The sequence below is a fragment of the Arachis ipaensis genome, chromosome B5 (genome assembly GCF_059453495.1).
Source record: "Arachis ipaensis isolate K30076 ecotype BB chromosome B5, ASM5945349v1, whole genome shotgun sequence".
NCBI classification, from domain to species: Eukaryota; Viridiplantae; Streptophyta; class Magnoliopsida; order Fabales; family Fabaceae; genus Arachis; species Arachis ipaensis.
This window is the reverse complement of record NC_142440.1, coordinates 34,186,359-34,205,278: the sequence shown is the minus strand read 5'-3', so window position 1 is coordinate 34,205,278 and position 18,920 is coordinate 34,186,359. Positions and strand designations below refer to the sequence as shown.

Below are 18,920 nucleotides of genomic sequence, written 5' to 3'. Positions count from 1 at the left end.
AATAAAGAATCCATAACACATGAAAGGGAATTAAAAGAAGACATGATTATTGGAATTGAAACTGAATTAAAAAGAAATAATCCTTGCATTAATTAATCATAAAAGTATTCAAATAACAAAATTTAACAAAACAAGGAACATAGAAGAATGAAACCAAGTTAAGAAAACAAACTAGAATGATGAAGTCTTGATGAGGAAATAACTCTTCTCAATGTTCCAATGCTAAGACCAATTGAAAATTCAAATTCTAAAACCTAGAGAGAAAAACCTAAGAGAGTGAAAACTAAATCTGAAATTGTCTCTGAATGAATGTGTTAATTGTTTTTGCATGTTCTCTGACTCTAGTCTGCTGTTCCGGGCCAAAAACTGGGTCGAAATAGGGCCCAAAATCGCCCCCAACGAATTCTGCAGATTATGCAGATCGCACATGTCACGCGATCACGTCATCCATGCGGACGCGTCATTCGCGCTTTTCCTCGCCACGCGTTCGCGTCGTCCACGCTACCGCGTCGCCAGAACTTTTCCAATTCGTGCGGCCGCGTGAGCCATGCGGCCGCATCACTGCGACTTGCTCTCCTTCGTGCGGTCGCGTGAGCCATGCGACCGCGTCACTTCTCGCTGGTTATCTCCTTAAATTCTTGTGTTTCTTCCATTTTTGCTAGCTTCCTTTCCAATCTCCAACTCATTCATGCCCTATAAAGTCTAAAACACTTAACACACAGATCACGGCATCGAATGGAATAAAGGAGAATTAAAAATAAATAATTAAAGTCTCTAGGAAGCAGTTTTCAAACATGTAATAAATTCAGGAAGGAAATCTAAATGCATGCTAATTTAATGAATAAGTGGGTAAGGATCATGATAAAACCACACAATTAAACACAATATAAACCATAAAATAATGGTTTATCAATATCCTTGAGCTTTAAACACAAGGGAGTCTTCATTCACTTGAATGATCAATTCTCCTCTATCAACATCAATCACAGCTTTTGCTGTGGCTAGGAAGGGTCTGCCAAGGATGATGGACTCATCCATACACTTCCCAGTCTCTAGGACTATAAAATCAGCAGGGATGTAATGGTCTTCAACCTTTACCAAGACATCCTCTACAAGTCCATAAGCCTGTTTCTTTGAATTGTCTGCCATCTCCAGTGAGATTCTTGCAGCTTGTACCTCAATGATCCCTAGCTTCTCCATTACAGAGAGAGGCATAAGGTTTATGCTTGACCCTAGGTCACATAGAGCCTTCTCAAAGGTTATGGTGCCTAGGGTACAAGGGATTGAGAACTTTCCAGGGTCCTGTCTCTTTTGAGGTAATCTCTGCCTAGTCAAGTCATCTAGTTCTTTGATGAGCAATGGAGGTTCATCCTCCCAAGTCTCATTACCAAACAGCTTAGCATTTAGCTTCATGATTGCTCCAAGGTACTTAGCAACTTGCTCTTCAGTGACATCTTCATCCTCTTCAGAGGATAAATACTCATCAGAGCTCATGAAAGGCAGAAGTAAATTCAATGGAATCTCTATGGTCTCAGAATGAGCCTCAGATTCCCATGGTTCCTCATTATGGAACTCCATGGAGGTCAGTGGACGTCCATTAAGGTCTTCCTCAGTGGAGATCACTGCCTCTTCCTCCTCTCCAGGTTCATCCATGTGAGACATGTTTACGGCCTTGCACTCTCTCTTTGGATTCTCTTTTGTGTTGCTTGGGAGAGTACTAGGAGGGAGTTCAGTAATTTTCTTACTCAGCTGACCCAATTGTGCCTCCAAATTTCTAATGGAGGACCTTGTTTCAGTCATGAAACTTTGAGTGGTTTTGATTAAATCAGAGACAATGGTTGCTAAGTCAGAGTGGCTCTGCTTAGAATTCTCTGTTTGTTGCTGAGAATGTGATGGAAAAGGCTTGTCATTGCTAAACCTGTTTCTTCCACCATTGTAGTTGTTGAAACCTTTTTGAGGTCTCTGTTGATCCTTCCATGAGAGATTTGGATGATTTCTCCATGAAGGATTATAGGTGTTTCCATAGGGTTCTCCCATGTAATTCACCTCTTCCATTGCTGGGTTCTCAGGGTCATAAGCTTCTTCTTCAGAGGAAGCTTCCTTAGTACTGCCTGTTGCTGCTTGCATTCCAAACAGACTCTGAGAAATCATACTAACTTGTTGGGTCAATATTTTATTCTGAGCCAATATGGCATTCAGAGTATCAATCTCAAGAACTCCTTTCTTCTGAATCGTCCCATTATTCACAGGATTTCTTTCAGAAGTATACATGAATTGGTTATTTGCAACCATTTCAATGAGTTCCTGAGCTTCTGCAGGTGTCTTCTTCAGATGAAGAGATCCTCCAGCAGAGCTATCCAATGACATTTTGGATAGTTCAGACAGGCCATCATAGAAGATTCCTATGATGCTCCATTCTGAAAGCATGTCAGAAGGGCACCTTCTGATCAATTGCTTGTATCTTTCCCAAGCTTCATAGAGGGATTCACCTTCCTCCTGTCTGAAGGTTTGGACTTCCACTCTAAGCTTACTCAATTTTTGAGGTGGAAAGAACTTTGCCAAGAAGGCATTGACTAGCTTTTCCCAAGAGTTCAGGCTTTCCTTAGGTTGTGAATCCAACCATGTCCTAGCTCTGTCTCTTACAGCAAAAGAAAAAAGCATAAGTCTGTAGACTTCAGGGTCAACCCCATTGGTCTTGACAGTGTCATAGATTTGCAAGAATTTAGCTAAGAACTGATGAGGATCTTCCAATGGAAGTCCATGAAACTTGCAATTCTATTGCATTAGAGAAACTAATTGAGGCTTAAGCTCAAAGTTGTTTGCTCCAATGGCAGGAATTGAGATGCTTTTCCCATAGAAGTCGGGAGTTGGTGCAGTAAAGTCACCAAGCACCTTCCTTGCATTGTTGGCATTGTTGTTGTTTTCGGCTGCCATGGTTTCTTCTTCTTTGAAGAGCTCTGTTAGGCCCTCTAAAGAGAATTGTTCTTTAGCTTCTATTAGCTTTCTCTTCAAGGTCTTTTCAGGTTCAGGATCAGCTTGAACAAGTATGCCTTTATCTTTGTTCCTGCTCATATGAAAGAGAAGAGAACAAGAAAGTAGGAAATCTTCTATGTCACAGTATAGAGATTCCTTGAGGTGTCAGAGAAAAAGAAGAATAGAAGGAGGAGGTAGATGGAGGAGAATTCAAATATATAAAGAAGGAGAGAGTTCGAATTGTACCTTGAGGAGGAGTCTTAGTCCCTTAAATAGAAGGATGTGAAAAGAGGGGAAGAATTTTCGAAAATAATTTAAAAAGATTTTTAATAATTAAAAAGAAATTTGAAAATTTGATTGAGATTTTCGAAAACTAAGATTGGGAAAGAAATAAAGTGATTTTTGAAAAAGATTTTGAAATTAGAAAAAGATATGATTGAAAAAAAATTAATTTTGAAAAAGATGTGATTGAAAAGATATGTTTGAAAAGATATGGTTTAAAAAAGATTTGATTTTGAAAAAAAATATGAAAACTTGAAAAAAATGTGAATTAAAAACAAAATCTTCCCTCTAGTTTCATCCTGGCATTAAACGCCAAGAATGGTGCCCATTCTGGCGTTTAACGCCCAAATCTCCACCTTTTTGGGCGTTAAACGCCCAGCCAGGTACCCTGGCTGGCATTTAAACGCCAGTTTTCCTTCTTAACTGGGCGTTTTGCACGCCCAGCTTTTTCTGTTTGATTCTTCTGGTGAATGTTCTGAATCTTCAATTCTCTGTATTATTGACTTGAAAAGACATAGTTTAAAAATATTTTTTTGAATTTTTGATGATGAGAAATAATAAAAATGCAACTAAGATCAAGTAAACAATGCATGCAAGACACCAAACTTAAATGTTTGTATACTAAGGACTATAACAGTGTAAAAAATGCATATGAAAAACAACAAAACACACTAAATAAGAGAATTTAAAGATCAGAGCAATGAAATCATCAAGAACAACTTGAAGATTAATGAAGAGCATATGTATAAATTCGAAAAATGCAAGAAGAAGAAAGTCATGCAATTGACACCAAACTTAAAAATTAATACTAGACTCAAACAAGAAACATAAAATATTTTTGGTTTTTATGGTTTTATAAATTTTTTTGTGATTTTCGAAAATTATATAGAAAAGAAAATAAAGAGAATCAAAACTTTTAATAAGAATTCCAGGAATCATGCAATGTTAGTCTAAAGCTTCAGTCTAAAAAGATTAGACATGTTTGGCCAAGCTTCAGCAGGACATTACATTCAGCAACTAAATTGATGAGAATCAATCAGCTTTTGTGATGCTAAGAACATCACCTTGAAACTCTAGAATTCATTCTTAAAAATTCTGAAAAGTACCTAATCTAAGCAACAAGATGAACCGTCAGTTGTCCAAACTCGAACAATCCCCGGCAACGGCGCCAAAAACTTGGTGTTGTTGTCGGAAACAAATGCGAAACTATTGTTCGTTCATTCGTTCCTTCCTGGCAACGGCGCCAAAAACTTGGTGCACGAAATTGTGATCATCAACAATGGCGCCAAAGACTTGGAGCTCTCAAACGTGAATCACACTTTGTCACAATTCCGCACAACTAACCAGCAAGTGCACTGGGTCGTCCTAATAAACCTTACGTGAGTAAGGGTCGATCCCATGGAGACTGTCGGCTTGAAGCAAGCTATGGTCATCTTGTAAATCTCAGTCAGGCGGATTCAGATGGTTATGGAGTTTAAGGTGATGAAAATAAACATAAAATAAAGATAGAGATACTTATGTAATTCATTGGTGGATTTCAGATAAGCGTATGAAGATGCTTTGTTCCCCTTGAACCTTTGCTTTCCAATTGCCTTCTTCCAATCATTCATATTTCTTTCCATGGCAAGCTTTATGTTGGGCATCACCTTTGTCAATGGCTACATCCCGTCCTCTCAGTGAAAATGGTCCTGATGCTCTGTCACAACATCGGCTAATCAGCTGTCGGTTCTCGATCATGTCGGAATAGGATCCATTGATCCTTTTGCATCTGTCACACGCCCCACAATCGCGAGTTTGAAGCTTGTCACAGTCATCCCCTCCCAGATCCTACTCAGAATACCACAAACAAGGTTTAGACTTTTCGGATCTCAGGAATGGCTGCCATAAATTCTAGCCTATACCACAAAGATTCCAATCTTAGATTAGAAACCCAAGAGATACGCATTCAAGCCATTGCTAGTAAAACAGAAGTGGTTGTCAGGCACATGTTCATAGGTGAGAATGATGATGAGTGTCATGGATCATCACATTCATTAAGTTGAAGAACGAATGAATATCTTGGAGAAGAAATAGACTTGAGTTGAATAGAAAAACAATAGTACTTGTATTAATTCATGAAGAACAGCAGAGCTCCACACCTTAATCTATGGTGTGTAGAAACTCCACCGTTGAAAATACATAAGAACAAGGTTCAGGCATGGCCGTGAGGCCAGCCCCAAACGTGAAAAGATCTATGAAAGTATCTGAAAAGTGTGTAATACAATAGCAAAAGGTCCTATTTATAGAGAACTAGTAGCCTAGGGTTACAGAAATCAGTAATTAATGCAGAAATCTTCTTCCGGGCCCACTTGGTGTGTACTTGGTCTGAGCATTGAAGCTTTCATGTGTAGAGACTTTTCTTGGAGTTAAACGCCAGCTTTTGTGCCAGTTTGGGCGTTTAACTCCAGCTTTTGTGCCAGTTTTTGGAGTTAAACGCCAGAATTCTTGAGCTGACTTGGAACGCCTGTTTGGGCCATCAAATCTCAGGCAAAGTATGAACTATTATATATTCCAGAAAATCCACTTTGAGTGCGGGGAGGTCAGAATCCAACAGCATCTGCAGTCTTTTTTCAGCCTCTGAATCAGATTTTTGCTCAGGTCCCTCAATTTCAGCCAGAAAATACCTGAAATTACAGAAAAATACACAAACTCATAGTAAAGTCCAGAAAAGTGATTTTTATTTAAAATTTAATAAAATATAATAAAAACTAACTAATATATACTAAAAACATACTAAAAACAATGCCAAAAAGCGTATAAATTATCTGCTCATCATAAGGGTAAAATAATCTTTTTAGTGCTAAAATCTACTTCTGGGGCCCACTTGGTGCGTGTTTAGGCTGAGCTTTGATGAGATTCACGTGCTAGGAGGCCTCTAGGGCGTTGAACGCTGGCTAGGGGGTCCTCCTTGGGCATTTGGACGCTGGGCTCTACTCCTTGGGCGATGGACGCGTGGAAGGGGGCAGGAGACTGGCGTTGGATGCCAGTTTTAGGCCTTCTAATCCAAAACAAAGTATAGAATATTATACATTGATGGAAAGCTCTGAAAGTCAGGTTTCCATACCCGTTGAGAACGCTCCATTTGGACTTCTGTAGCTCCATAAAAGCTCTTTCGAGTGCAAGGAGGTCAGATCCAGACAGCATTTGCAGTGCTTTCTCTGTCTCTGAATTAGACTTTTGCTCCAACTCCTCAATTTTAGCTAGAAAATATCTGAAATTGTACAAAAATACAAACTCAAAGTAGAATCTAATAATATGAATTTAACACTAAAACCAATAAAAACTTAATAAAAACTAAATAAAACATGCTAAAAATTATATGAAAATAATGCCAAAAAGTGTATAAAATATCCGCTCATCACAATACCAAACTTAAACTGTTGCTTGTTCCCAAGCAAGTAAAAACACAGTAGGATAAAAAGAAAAGTAAGGCACAATAAATTTCTTAAGTTTCCAATGAAGCTCAGTTACAATTAGATGAGTGGGACTTAGTAGCTTTTTTCTTCTGAATAGTTTTGGCATCTCACTATCCATTGAAACTTAGAATGGTTGGCATCTTTAGGAACTCAGAATCCAGATGATATTATTAACTCTCTTAGTTCAGTTCTTTTTTATTCTTGAACACAGCTTTTAGAGTCTTGGCCGTGACCCTAAGCACTTTGTTTTCGAGTATTACCATCGGATACATAAATGCCACACACACTTTAACTGGGTGAACCCTTTAGGATTATGATTCAACTTTGCTAGAATCCTCAGATAGAGGTGTCCTGAGTTCTTAGGCACACTCTTTTTGCTTTGGACCACGGCTTTAACCGCTCAGTCTCAAGCTTTTCACTTGACACCTTCACGCCACAAGCACATGGTTAGGGACAGCTTGATTGAGCTGCTTAGGCCAGGATTTTATTCCTTTAGACCCTCCTATCCATTAATGCTCAAAGCCTTGGATCCTGTTACCCTTGCCTTTTGGTTTAAAGGGTTATTGGCTTTTTCAATCTGCCCTCCTTTTCCTGCATTTTTTGGCAGTAATGGATTTTTGTTATTTTTTTTCACCATTTTTTCTTTCTTTTTTGCATGCATTTAATTTTTTTTCTTTTGTAACATGCTTTTTCTTTTTCTTTTTGCTGCTTTTTCTTGGTTCAAGAATCAATTTTTAGATTTTTCAGATTATTAATAATACTTTTCCTTTTCCTTTATTCTTTTAAGAGCCAAAATTCTAAAATTTCAACTTCAAATATTCACTGTTTAATCATATATTCAGAAAACAAAAGCAATGCCACCACATCAACATAATTATAATATTCTTATTATAAACTTGAAATTCATGCATCTCTCAATTTTCAAATAAAATTTTCTTTTAAGAAAAGTGAGAGATATATGGAACATTTTACATCTTTAAGACATTGATACAAATGATCATGCAACAAAAACAAGAGAACAGACAGTACAACATAACAGAAAACAGAAAAATACATAAGAAAGGAGATAAAGAGAACGAATCCACCTTTAATGGTGGCGGCTAGTACTCCTTCATGAGGATCCAATGTGGTGCTTGATCTCTTCAATGTCACTCCTTTATCTCTGTTGAGGCGGCTGAACAGGCTCATGTGTATGCTTTCTAGTTTGCTCCATCCTCTTCTTGTGGGGGCAAATGCCTTTCCCTTCTTCTTCCTTGAGGTTTCACCAATCTTTGGTGCCATACTTAGGAGTGGTAGAAGTCAAAAAGCAAAGCTTTTGCAACACCAAACTTAATAGTTTTGCTCGTCCTCGAGCAAATATGAATAATGGGGAAGAATAGGGTAGAAGAAGGTAGGGTAGGTGGAGCTTCTGTGGGACATACTGGTCCTGAGAGGCTAGGGAATTCAAATTCCCTACCCTCTGCACTGGCGTTTAAACGCTCAGGGGTTGCTCCCTGGCTGGCGTTCAACGCCAGCAATGCTGCCCATTCGGGGCGTTGGATGCCCAGCCAGAGCTCCCTGGATGGCGTTCAACTTCAACAACACTCCATTCAGAGTGTTCTATTTTCACTGCTGAAGAATTCTGTCTCTGTTTTGACTGTTGCACATGATTATGAACCTAAAAACAAAACTTTAAAGAAAAAAATAAAATTAAGAAATAGAAATAATTAATTAAGGTTGGGTTGCCTCCCAACAAGCGCTTCTTTAATGTCATTAGCTTGACGGACAGCTCCTTTCAAGGAGGAAGATAATCATAGAGGAATAAATCCTTACTACTTACTGGGAGCTTCCTTCCTGTGCTCTCATGGAATTGCTTAATAAGCTCAAGAGACAGGATTTTGTTCACTGTCTGAGGCAGGGTTGGGCTTGCAGCAGTATGCTGGTGTCCCGTTTTGCCACTTCCCTCTTTCATGGTGAATACCATGATGAGATAAGTGAATACCACCATCTTCCATCGTGAAAAGCCTTCAGTAGGGATATTTTTGTTTTTCCAGCGCCTAGACATCTTCCTTTGGGGCCTTCCTCCTTGGTGGATAGTGTATGATAAACCCTTATTTTATGATGTATTTTGTGCTCAATTGAGTGTTTTTATCAATTCTTCATCCACTTATTCATATGAAATGCATGGTTTTATAATTCCTTCCTTATTTTACGATATAGGTGAAAACATGTTTCCTATGCTTTAAAAATATTAAATTTAATTATCCTTTATTACCATTTGATGCCGTGATTTATATGTTAAGTATTCTCAGGTTTCATAGGGAAGGAATGGATTAGAGGACAGAAAGGAAACATACAAAAATGGAAGAAAAACACAAAAATGGAGTTTTGAAGAAAAAGGCAGTGACGTGTACACGTGGACGACGCGGATGGGTGCCTAGAGCAAAACACAACTGACGCGCACGCGTGATTGACGCATACGCGTGACAAGGAAAAACTCCAATTGACGCGAACGCGTGACCCACGCGCACGCGTGGCGGACGCCACGTGCAGTAAATTACAGAAGTCACCCCCAGCGATTTCTAGGCCCCTTTTTGGCCCAAATCCAAGTCCAGAAATGCAGAATAAAAGCCAGAGAATGGGGGAATCGATGATGACATGGAACAATTCATACAACTTTCATATACATAATTTTAGGTTTAGATGTAGCTTTTGGAGAGAGAGGCTCTCTCCTTTCTCTCTTAGGATTTAGGATTAGGATTAGGATTTAGGATTTCTATTATGATTAGGCTACTTCTCTTCAATCACAGATTCAATGTTCTTTTACTTTATATTTCTCTTCTACTTTTATTTGTAATTACTTATGTTGCCAAATTGGCTTATGAACCTTTCCATGTTAGATTTGAATATTCTATTTAATATAATTTGAGGTATTTCAGATTTATGATTGTTTTATTCTATTTATGATGCTTTCAATTTGATTTAGATTTGTTTTCCCCCTTTTGGCTTTGGTTAAGTAATTGGTGATACTTGAGTTATCAAACTCAGCAGTTGATTGAGAGTTGGAAATTACTGATTGATTTGGATCCCTCTAAAGCTAGTCTTTTCGCAGGAGTTGACTAGGACTTGAGGAATCAAGTTAATTAGTCCACTTGACTTTTCTTTATTTAGTAAGGGCTAACTAAGTGGGAGCAATAAATAATTCTCATTACACCTGATAAGGATAACTAGGATGGGATTTCCAGTTCTTATTATACCTTGCCAAGAGTTTTCTTAATTATTAATTCATTTTTCTTGCCATTTAAAATTACTTGTTCCTTATTTCAAAAACCCAAAAATATACAATTTTTCATAACCAATAATAAATCATACTTCCCTGCAATTCCTTGAGAAGACGACCCGAGGTTTAAATACTTCGGTTATAAATTTTATTGGGTTTTGTTACTTGTGACAACCAAAACTTTTGTACGAAAGGATTCTCTCTTGGTTTAGAAACTATACTTGCAACGCGATTATTTTAATAAATTTCTTTACTGGAAGAAATCCAATCGTTCAAAAATGGTGCCGTTGCCGGGAAATTGCAACTGTGTGTCTTATTATTGGTTATTGTAATATTTTCTTTCACCTGTTTAATTTTTATTTTTATTTTCGTTTTTAATTTTTATTAGCTACTATGAGTTCTCACCCCTGTCGCTTTGAGTTTGGTTCTAATGTTGTTGAAAGGAATGGAAGCTATAATAGGAACATGCATCAAGGTCGAAACAATCACAAATGGAAGGAGCCACGAGGATTTAATCAACCCTTTCGGCAACAACACTTTCCAAGATACCATGGACAACGACCATTCTACAATGCATGCCAAGACATAGATACGGTGGACCTTCTCGTGACAACCAACCCCCACCAGTATACTATGGTCAAGAGCCATTCCGAGGTGCGTACCAAGATGATAGATATGGTAGACCCCCTTGTGGTTACCAACAAGCCCCATCATACACATATAACCCATGACTTCATGTGGACAATCAAAAGAAGAATGACGCATGAATGAGGTACTAGAAACTCCAATGGACAGTACAGAGAATGACTTTGTGCTGGAACAAGTGGAGGAAGCTAAAATTATCACAGAAGAAGAATTGGTTGAAGACTTAGGAGATGCTGAACCTCCATGGGAATCCAGAATTGTGGAGAATTCTGTCAAGAAATTTGCAATTGATGCTAAGGAGGATAGTGCACAACCCCCAAAGCATGTATCTTATGAAGAACTGGACGGAACAGCTCAAGAAGAAAGTTCCCTTGGTACTGAAAATCATGATTCAAGTCCTCCTAATAATGAACTTGCATCTGCAAGTGAACTCTTTGAGACTGAAGAATCTTCCCCAAGTGAATGTGAAGAGGATGCGGAGGTAGATTTTTCCCAACCTCCAATTTATGACTTGAGTGATGAGGAAGATATCGAAGACTTTGATCAAGACGTGGTTACAGTTGAAGAAGTTTGCAAAGAAGTGGAGGAATTCACAGAAGAATACAAGGGAGTAGAGCTTGCAAAACCACTGGAAACACCTATCCCAAGGCCATTACCACCCAACACAAACTTCAAGTGGGTAAAATCCTTAGCCTTTATCTTTACTTTTCCACTTGAATATGGTTTGCTTGAAACAGATGGCCAGCTTAGAGCTCTTTGCGGCTTTAAGAGTAAGAGGAAAATGGCTCGCTCTCAGAGCTGGTATGCAAGATTCAATAAAGCTCCACGCTTCAATTTGAGGTACACGGATTGGTTTCGAGTTCGATTAAATGGGTCTCAGAAGATGTTTGGTCAACTCAGTGAGAATTCAAATTCCGTATTGCCCGGTTGGAAAAATGTAGATCAAGACAAAGATGGGTACAAAAGCAAGGTTTGGGATCCTGGAATCTTTTCTGACATTCAACACCCTGGGAACCTGAAAACCTATTTAAGTTTACTCAAAGGCTTTATATGCCTAGTTTGGGATCCCAGAGGCCATTGGAATTCCAAACATTGGTGGAGATTTCTAGATGAGTTCAAACACAAGCCACCATGACAATGAGCTCATCAAAACGTCCAACTTAAGGACTTTAACTAAAAGTGCTAGGTGGGAGACAACCCACCATGGTATGATCGTTCCTTTTTCAATTTTAATTTTATTTCGTTTTGTTTGTTTTTAAGTTTTATTTTATTTTATTTTATTGAACCTGGAATTATTCATAACATCCATATCAGCATTGCATTTTGCATCCTGCATTTTAAAAAAAAAAAGCACCCCATGCGTGCGTGGTGCACGAAATTACAATCACACTTTTGCAATTCTGCACAACTAACCAGCAAGTGCACTGGGTCGTCCAAGTAATACCTTATGTGAGTAAGGGTCGATCCCACGGAGATTGTCGACTTGAAGCAAGCTATGGTCATCCTTGTAAATCTCAGTCAGGCGAATTAAAATGGTTTTGAGGTATTGATAATTAAAATATAATTAAACAGAAAATAAGATAGAAATACTTATGTAATTCATTGGTCGGATTTCAGATAAGTGTATGGAGATGCTTTGTTGCTTCTGAACCTCTGCTTTCCTACTGCCTTCTTCCAACCATGTGTTACCTCCTTCCATGGCAAGCTGTATGATCCTCTCGGATGAAAACAAATCCATCTGCACTGTCACCGCAGAGCTAATCATCTGTCGGTTCCCGCTAGCATCAAAATAGGACCATTGTCCTTTTGCACACTGTCACTGCGCCCAACATTTGCAGGTTTGAAGCTCTTTACAGTCATCCCTTCCCGGATCCTACTCGGAATACCACAGACAAGGTTTAGACTTTCTGGATCTCAGGAACACTGTCTATTGTTCTAGCCTATACTACGAAGACTCTGATCTCACGGAATGGAAGGCTCTGTTGTCAGGAGAGGCAACCATACGTCGTGAACCAGGAGGTTAAGAGATACACGCTCAAGCTATTGCATATAGAACGGAAGTGGTTGTCAGGCACGCATTCATAAGTGAGAATGATGATGAGTGTCATGGGTCATCACATTCATCAGGTTGAAGTGCGAGTGAATATCTTAGAATAAAAAGTAGGCGTGAATTGAATAGAAGAACAATAGTACTTGCATTAATTCATGAAGAACAGCAGAGCTCCACACCTTAATCTATGGGGTGTAGAAACTCCACCGTAGAAAATACATAAGTGAAAGAAGGTCTAGGCATGGCTGAATGACCATCCTCCCAAAGAGGGTTCAATCATCAAAACATGATTAAAAGATGAAAATACAATAGTAAAAGGTCCTATTTATAATGAACTAGTAACCTAGGGTTTACAGAAATAAGTTAATGATGCAGAAATCTACTTCCGGAGCCCACTTGGTGTGTTCTTGGGCTAAGTATTGAAGCTTTCACATGCATAGGCTTTTCTTGGAGTTAAACGCCAGCTTTGGTTCCAGTTTGGGCGTTTAACTCCAATTCTGGTGCCAGTTTGGGCATTTTACGCCAGAAATTTTAGGCTGACTTTGAACGCCGATTTGGGCCATCAAATCTCAGACAAAGTATGAATTATTATATATTTCTGGAAAGCCCAGAATGTTTACTTTCCAACGCAATTGAGAGTGCGCCAATTGGGATTCTGTAGCTCCAGAAAATCTACTTAGAGTGCAAGGAGGTCAGAATCTAACAGCATCTGCAGTCTTTTTTCAGCCTCTGAATCAGATTTTTGCTCAGGTCCCTCAATTTCAGCCAGAAAATACCTGAAATCATAGAAAAACACACAAACTCATAGTAAAGTCTAGAAATGTGATTTTTAAATAAAAACTAATAAAAATATAATAAAATTTAACTAAAACATATTAAAAACTATGTAAAAACAATGCCAAAAAGGGTATAAATTATCCGCTCATCACAACACCAAATTTAAATTGTTGCTTGTCCCCAAGCAACTAAAAATAAAATAGGATAAAAAGAAGAGAATATAAAATAAATTCCAAACTTATCAATGAACTTAGTTCCAATTAGATGAGCGGGACTTGTAGCCTTTTTGCTTCTGAACAGTTTTGGCATCTCACTTTATCCTTTGAAGTTCAGAATGATTGGCATCTATAGGAATTCAGAATTCAGATAGTGGTATTGATTCCCCTATTTCAGTATGTTGATTCTTGAACACAGCTACTTTATGAGTCTTGGCCATGACCCTAAGCATTTTGTTTTCCAGTATTACCACAGGATACATAAATGCCACAGACACAGAACTGGGTGAACCTTTTCAGATTGTGACTCAGCTTTGCTAAAGTCCCCAGTTAGAGGTGTCCAGAGCTCTTAAGCACACTCTTTTTTGCTTTGGACCACGACTTTAACCGCTCAGTCTCAAGCTTTTCACTTGACACCTTCACGCCACAAGCACATAGTTAGGGACAGCTTGATTTAGCCGCTTAGGCCAGGATTTTATTCCTTTGGGCCCTCTTATCCATTAATGCTCAAAGCCTTAGATCCTCTTTACCCTTGCCTTTTAGTTTAAAGGGTTACTGGCTTTTTCTGCTTGCTTTTTCTTTTTCTTTCTTTTTCTTTATTTTTTGCCCCTTTTTTTCGCAAGTTTTGTTTTTCACTGCTTTTTCTTGCTTCAAGAATCAATTTTGTGATTTTTCAGATTATCAATAACATTTCTCTTTTTTCATTATTCTTTCAAGAGCCCACAATTTTAACATTCATAAACTTCACTATAAAAAATATGCACTATTCAAGCATTCAATCAGAAAACAAAAAGTATTGCCACCACATCAAAATAATTAAACTATTTTCAAGATAGAATTCGAAAATCATGTACTTCTTTTTCTTTTTCAGAAAACATTTTTCATTTAAGAAAGGTGAAGGATTCATGGAATCATTCATAGTTTTAAGACATAGACACTAAATACTAATGATCATGTAATAAAGACAAAAACATAGACAAAACATAAAGCATAGAAACCGAAAAACAGAAAAATAAGAACAAGGAAATTAAAGAACGGGTCCACCTTAGTGACGGCGGCTAGTTCTTCCTCTTGAAGATCCTATGGAGTGCGTGAGCTCCTCTATGTCTCTTCTTTGCCTTTGTTGCTCTTCCCTCATGGCTATTTGATCCTCTCTAATTTCATGGAGAATAATAGAGTGCTCTTGGTGCTCCATTCTTAGTTTTTCCATGTTTGAACTCAGTTCTCTTAAAGAGGTGTTAATTTGCCCCCAATAGTTTTATGGAGGAAAATGCATCCCTTGAGGCATCTCAGGGATTTCTTGATGAGGGACTTCCTCATGCTCTTGTTGAGGTCCATAAGTGGGCTCTCTTATTTACTCCATCCTCTTTTTAGTGATGGGCTTGTCCTCTTCAATGAAGATGTCTTCTTCTATGACAACTCCAGCTAAATTGCATAGGTGACAGATGAGATGAGAGAAGGCTAACCTTGCCAAAGTGGAGGTTTTGTCAGCCACTTTGTAGAGTTCTAGAGATATGACCTCATGAACTTCTACTTCCTCTCCAATCATGATGCTATGGATCATGATAGCCCAATCTATAGTCACTTCGGATCGGTTGCTAGTAGGAATGATTAAGCGTTGGAAGAACTCCAACCATCCCCTAGCCACGGGTTTGAGGTCAAGCCTTCTTAGTTGAACCGGCTTGCCTTTTGGAGTCTCTTTTCCACTGAGCTCCTTCCACACATATGTCCATGAGGACTTGGTCCAACTTTTGATCAAAGTTGACCCTTCTAGTATAGGGGCGTGCATCTCTTTGCATCATTGGCAAGTTGAATGCCAACCTTACATTTTCTGGACTGAAATCTAAGTATTTCCCCCGAACCATTGTAAGCCAATTCTTTGGGTTCGGGTTCACACTTTGATCATGGTTTTTGGTGACCCATGCATTAGCATAGAACTCTTGAACCATTAAGATTCCAACTTGTTGAATGGGGTTGGTGAGTACTTCCCAACCTCTTTTTCGAATCTCATGTCGGATCTCCGGATACTCATTCCTTTTGAGCATGAAAGGGACATCAGGGATCACCTTCTTCTTGGCCACAACTTCATAGAAGTGGTCTTGATGAACCTTTGAGATAAATCTCTCCATCTCCCATGACTCAGAGGTTAAAACATTTGCCTTCCCTTTCCTCCTTCTAGAGGTTTCTCCAACCTTAGGTGCCATAAATGGTTATGGAAAAACAAAAAGCAATACTTTTACCACACCAAACTTAGAAGGTTTGCTCGTCCTTGAGCAAAAGAAGAGAGAATGGAGTAGAAGAAGAAGAAAATGAAGGAGATGAAGAGGTGTGAGTGGTTCGGCCAAGGGGGGAAAGAAGTATTTATGATGTGTGAAAATGAAGGAGGGATGAGGGGTTTTATATAGGAGTGGAGAGAGGGGTAGGGTTCGTATATTAGGGGTTGGGTGTGGGAGGGAAAGGTTTTAAATTTGAATTGAGAGGAGGTGATTGGTGAAGAGGTGATGGGGAAGAGAAATGGAGGTGATTGGTGAGGGGTATTTGGGGAAGGAAGTTATGGAAAGGTGTGTAGAAGAGAGAGAGAGAGTTGAGGAATGTGGGGATTCTGTGGGGCCCACAGATCCTGAGGTGTCAAGGATTTCTCATCCCTGTACCATTTTGGCATGTAAACGCCCCTTGGAGTGCCAATCCTGGCGTTAAACGCCAAGTTACTGCCCATTTCTGGCGTTTAACGCCAGCTTTTCTTCCCTTTCTGGCGTTAAACGCCAACTTTTCTTCCCTTTCTGGCGTTAAACGCCCAGAATGGTGCCAGACTGGGCGTTTAACGCCCATTCTGCTACCCTTACTCGCGTTTAAATGCCAGTAAGCTCATCCTTCAGGGTGTGCTATTTTTCAATGCTGTTTTTTATTTTAGCTTTTGTTTTTGTGACTCCACATAATCATCATCCTAAAGAAAACATGAAATAACAATAGAAATTTAACATAGATAAGTAAAAATTGGGTTGCCTTCCAACAAGCGCTTCTTTAATGTCAATAGCTTGACAATGGGCTCTCATGGAGCCTCACAGATACTCAGAGCATGATGATTGCCTCCCAACACCATACTTAGAGTTTGAATGTGGGAGCTCTGTTTGACTCTGCATTAAGAGAAGCTTGTCATGCTTCTTCTCCACGTGTACAGAAGGAGATTCTTTAGCTTTAAACACAAGGTAGTCCTTATTTACTTGAAGGACCAATTCTCCTCTGTCAACATCAATCACAGCTTTTGCTGTGGCTAGGAAGGATCTGCCAAGGATGATGGATTCATCCTTATTCTTCTCAATGTCCAGGATTATGAAGTCAGCAGGGATGTAAAGGCCTTCAACCTTTACCAAGACATCCTCTACAAGCCTATAAGCCTGTTTCCTTGAATTGTCTGCCATCTCTAGTGAGATTCTTGTAGCTTGCACCTCAAGAATCCCTAGTTTCTCCATTACAGAGAGGGGCATGAGGTTTATACTTGACTCTAGGTCACACAGAGCCTTCTCAAAGGTCATGGTGCCTATGGTACAGGGTATTAAGAATTTTCTAGGATCTGGTTTCTTCTGAGGTAATTTCTTCCTAATCAAGTCATTCAGTTCATTGGTGAGCAAGGGGGGTTCATCCTCCCGAGTCTCATTACCAAATAACTTGGCATTCAACTTCATGATTGCTCCCAGGTACTTAGCAACTTGCTCTTCAGTAATATCTTCATCCTCTTCAGAGGAAGAATACTCATCAGAGCTCATGAATGGCAAAAGTAGGTTCAATGGAATCTCTATGGTCTCTGTATGAGTCTCAGATTCCCTTGGTTCCTCAAAGGAGAACTTCTTTTCATTCAGAGGACAGCCCATGAGGTTTTTTTCACTGGGAATCACGTCCTCCTTACTCTCTCCAGGTTCGGCCATGTTGGTCATGGTTATGGCCTTGCACTCTCTCTTGGTATTTTCTTCTGTATTGCTTGGGAGAGTGTTGGGAGGAGTTTCAGTAATTCTCTTACTCAGCTGACCCACTTGTGCCTCCAAATTTCTAATGGAGGACCTTGCTTCAGTCATGAAACTAAAAGTGGTCTTAGATAGATCAGAGACTACAGTTGCTAAGTTAGAGTAGCTTTGCTTAGAATTCTCTGTCTGTTGTTGAGAAGATGATGGAAAAGGTTTGTTGTTGCCAAACATATTTCTTCCACCATTATTATTATTATTGAAGCCTTGATTAGGCTTCTGTTGATCCTTCCATGAGAGGTTAGGATGATTCCTCCATGAAGGATTATAAGTGTTTCCATAGGAATCTCCCATGTAATTCACCTCTTCCTTTGCAGGGTTCTCAGGATCATAAGCTTCTTCTTCAGAGGAAGCTTCCTTAGTACTGCCTGATGCAGCTTGCATTCCAGACACACTCTGAGAAATCATATTGACTTGCTGAGTCAATATTTTGTTCTGAGCCAGTATGGCATTCAGGGTATCAATCTCAAGAACTCCTTTCTTCTGAGTTGTCCCATTATTCACAGGATTTCTTTCAGAAGTATACATGAATTGGTTATTTGCAACCATTTCAATGAGTTACTGGGCTTCTTCAGGCGTCTTCTTCAGATGAAGAGATCCTCTAGCAGAGTTGTCCAATGACATCTTGGACAGTTCAGACAGACCATCATAGAATATGCATATGATGCTTCATTCTGAAAGCATGCCAGAAGGACACATTCGGATCAATTGCTTGTATCTTTCCCAAGCTTCATAGAGGGATTCGCCTTCCTTCTGTCTGAAGGTATGGACTTCCACTCTAAGCTTACTCAATTTTTGAGGTGGAAAAAACTTTGCCAAGAAGGCATTGACCAGCTTTTTCCAAGAGTTCAGGCTTTCTTTAGGTTGTGAGTCCAACCATGTCCTAGCTCTGTCTCTTACAGCAAGGGAAAAAACATAAGTCTGTAGACCTCAGGGTCAACCCCATGGGTCTTAACAGTGTCACAGATTTGCAAGAATTCAGCTAAAAACTGATGAAGATCTTCCAATGGAAGTCCATGATACTTGCAATTCTGCTGCATTAGAGAAACTAATTGAGGCTTAAGCTCAAAGTTGTTTGCTCCAATTGCAGGATTTGAGATGCTCCTTCCACAGAAGTCAGGAGAGGGTGCAATAAAGTCACAAGCATCTTCCTTGCATTGTTGGCATTGTTGTTATTTTTGGCTGCCATGTCTTCTTCCTTTTCGAAAATTTCTGTCAGGTCCTCTCCAGAGATGTGCTTTAGCTTCT

The 18,920-nt window shown here is 39.2% G+C and overlaps 2 non-coding genes across 2 annotated transcripts; both read left to right on the top strand.

Annotated features, from left to right (window-relative positions):
• The first annotated feature begins 2,421 nt into the window (after positions 1 to 2,421).
• LOC148563812 (small nucleolar RNA R71) lies at positions 2,422 to 2,529 on the top strand. Its single transcript, XR_015884412.1, has one exon. It is a non-coding gene; the product is annotated as a small nucleolar RNA R71 (small nucleolar RNA).
• Positions 2,530 to 18,354: 15,825 nt separating this feature from the next.
• LOC148563811 (small nucleolar RNA R71) lies at positions 18,355 to 18,458 on the top strand. The gene has a single exon (XR_015884705.1). It is a non-coding gene; the product is annotated as a small nucleolar RNA R71 (small nucleolar RNA).
• Positions 18,459 to 18,920: the final 462 nt, after the last annotated feature.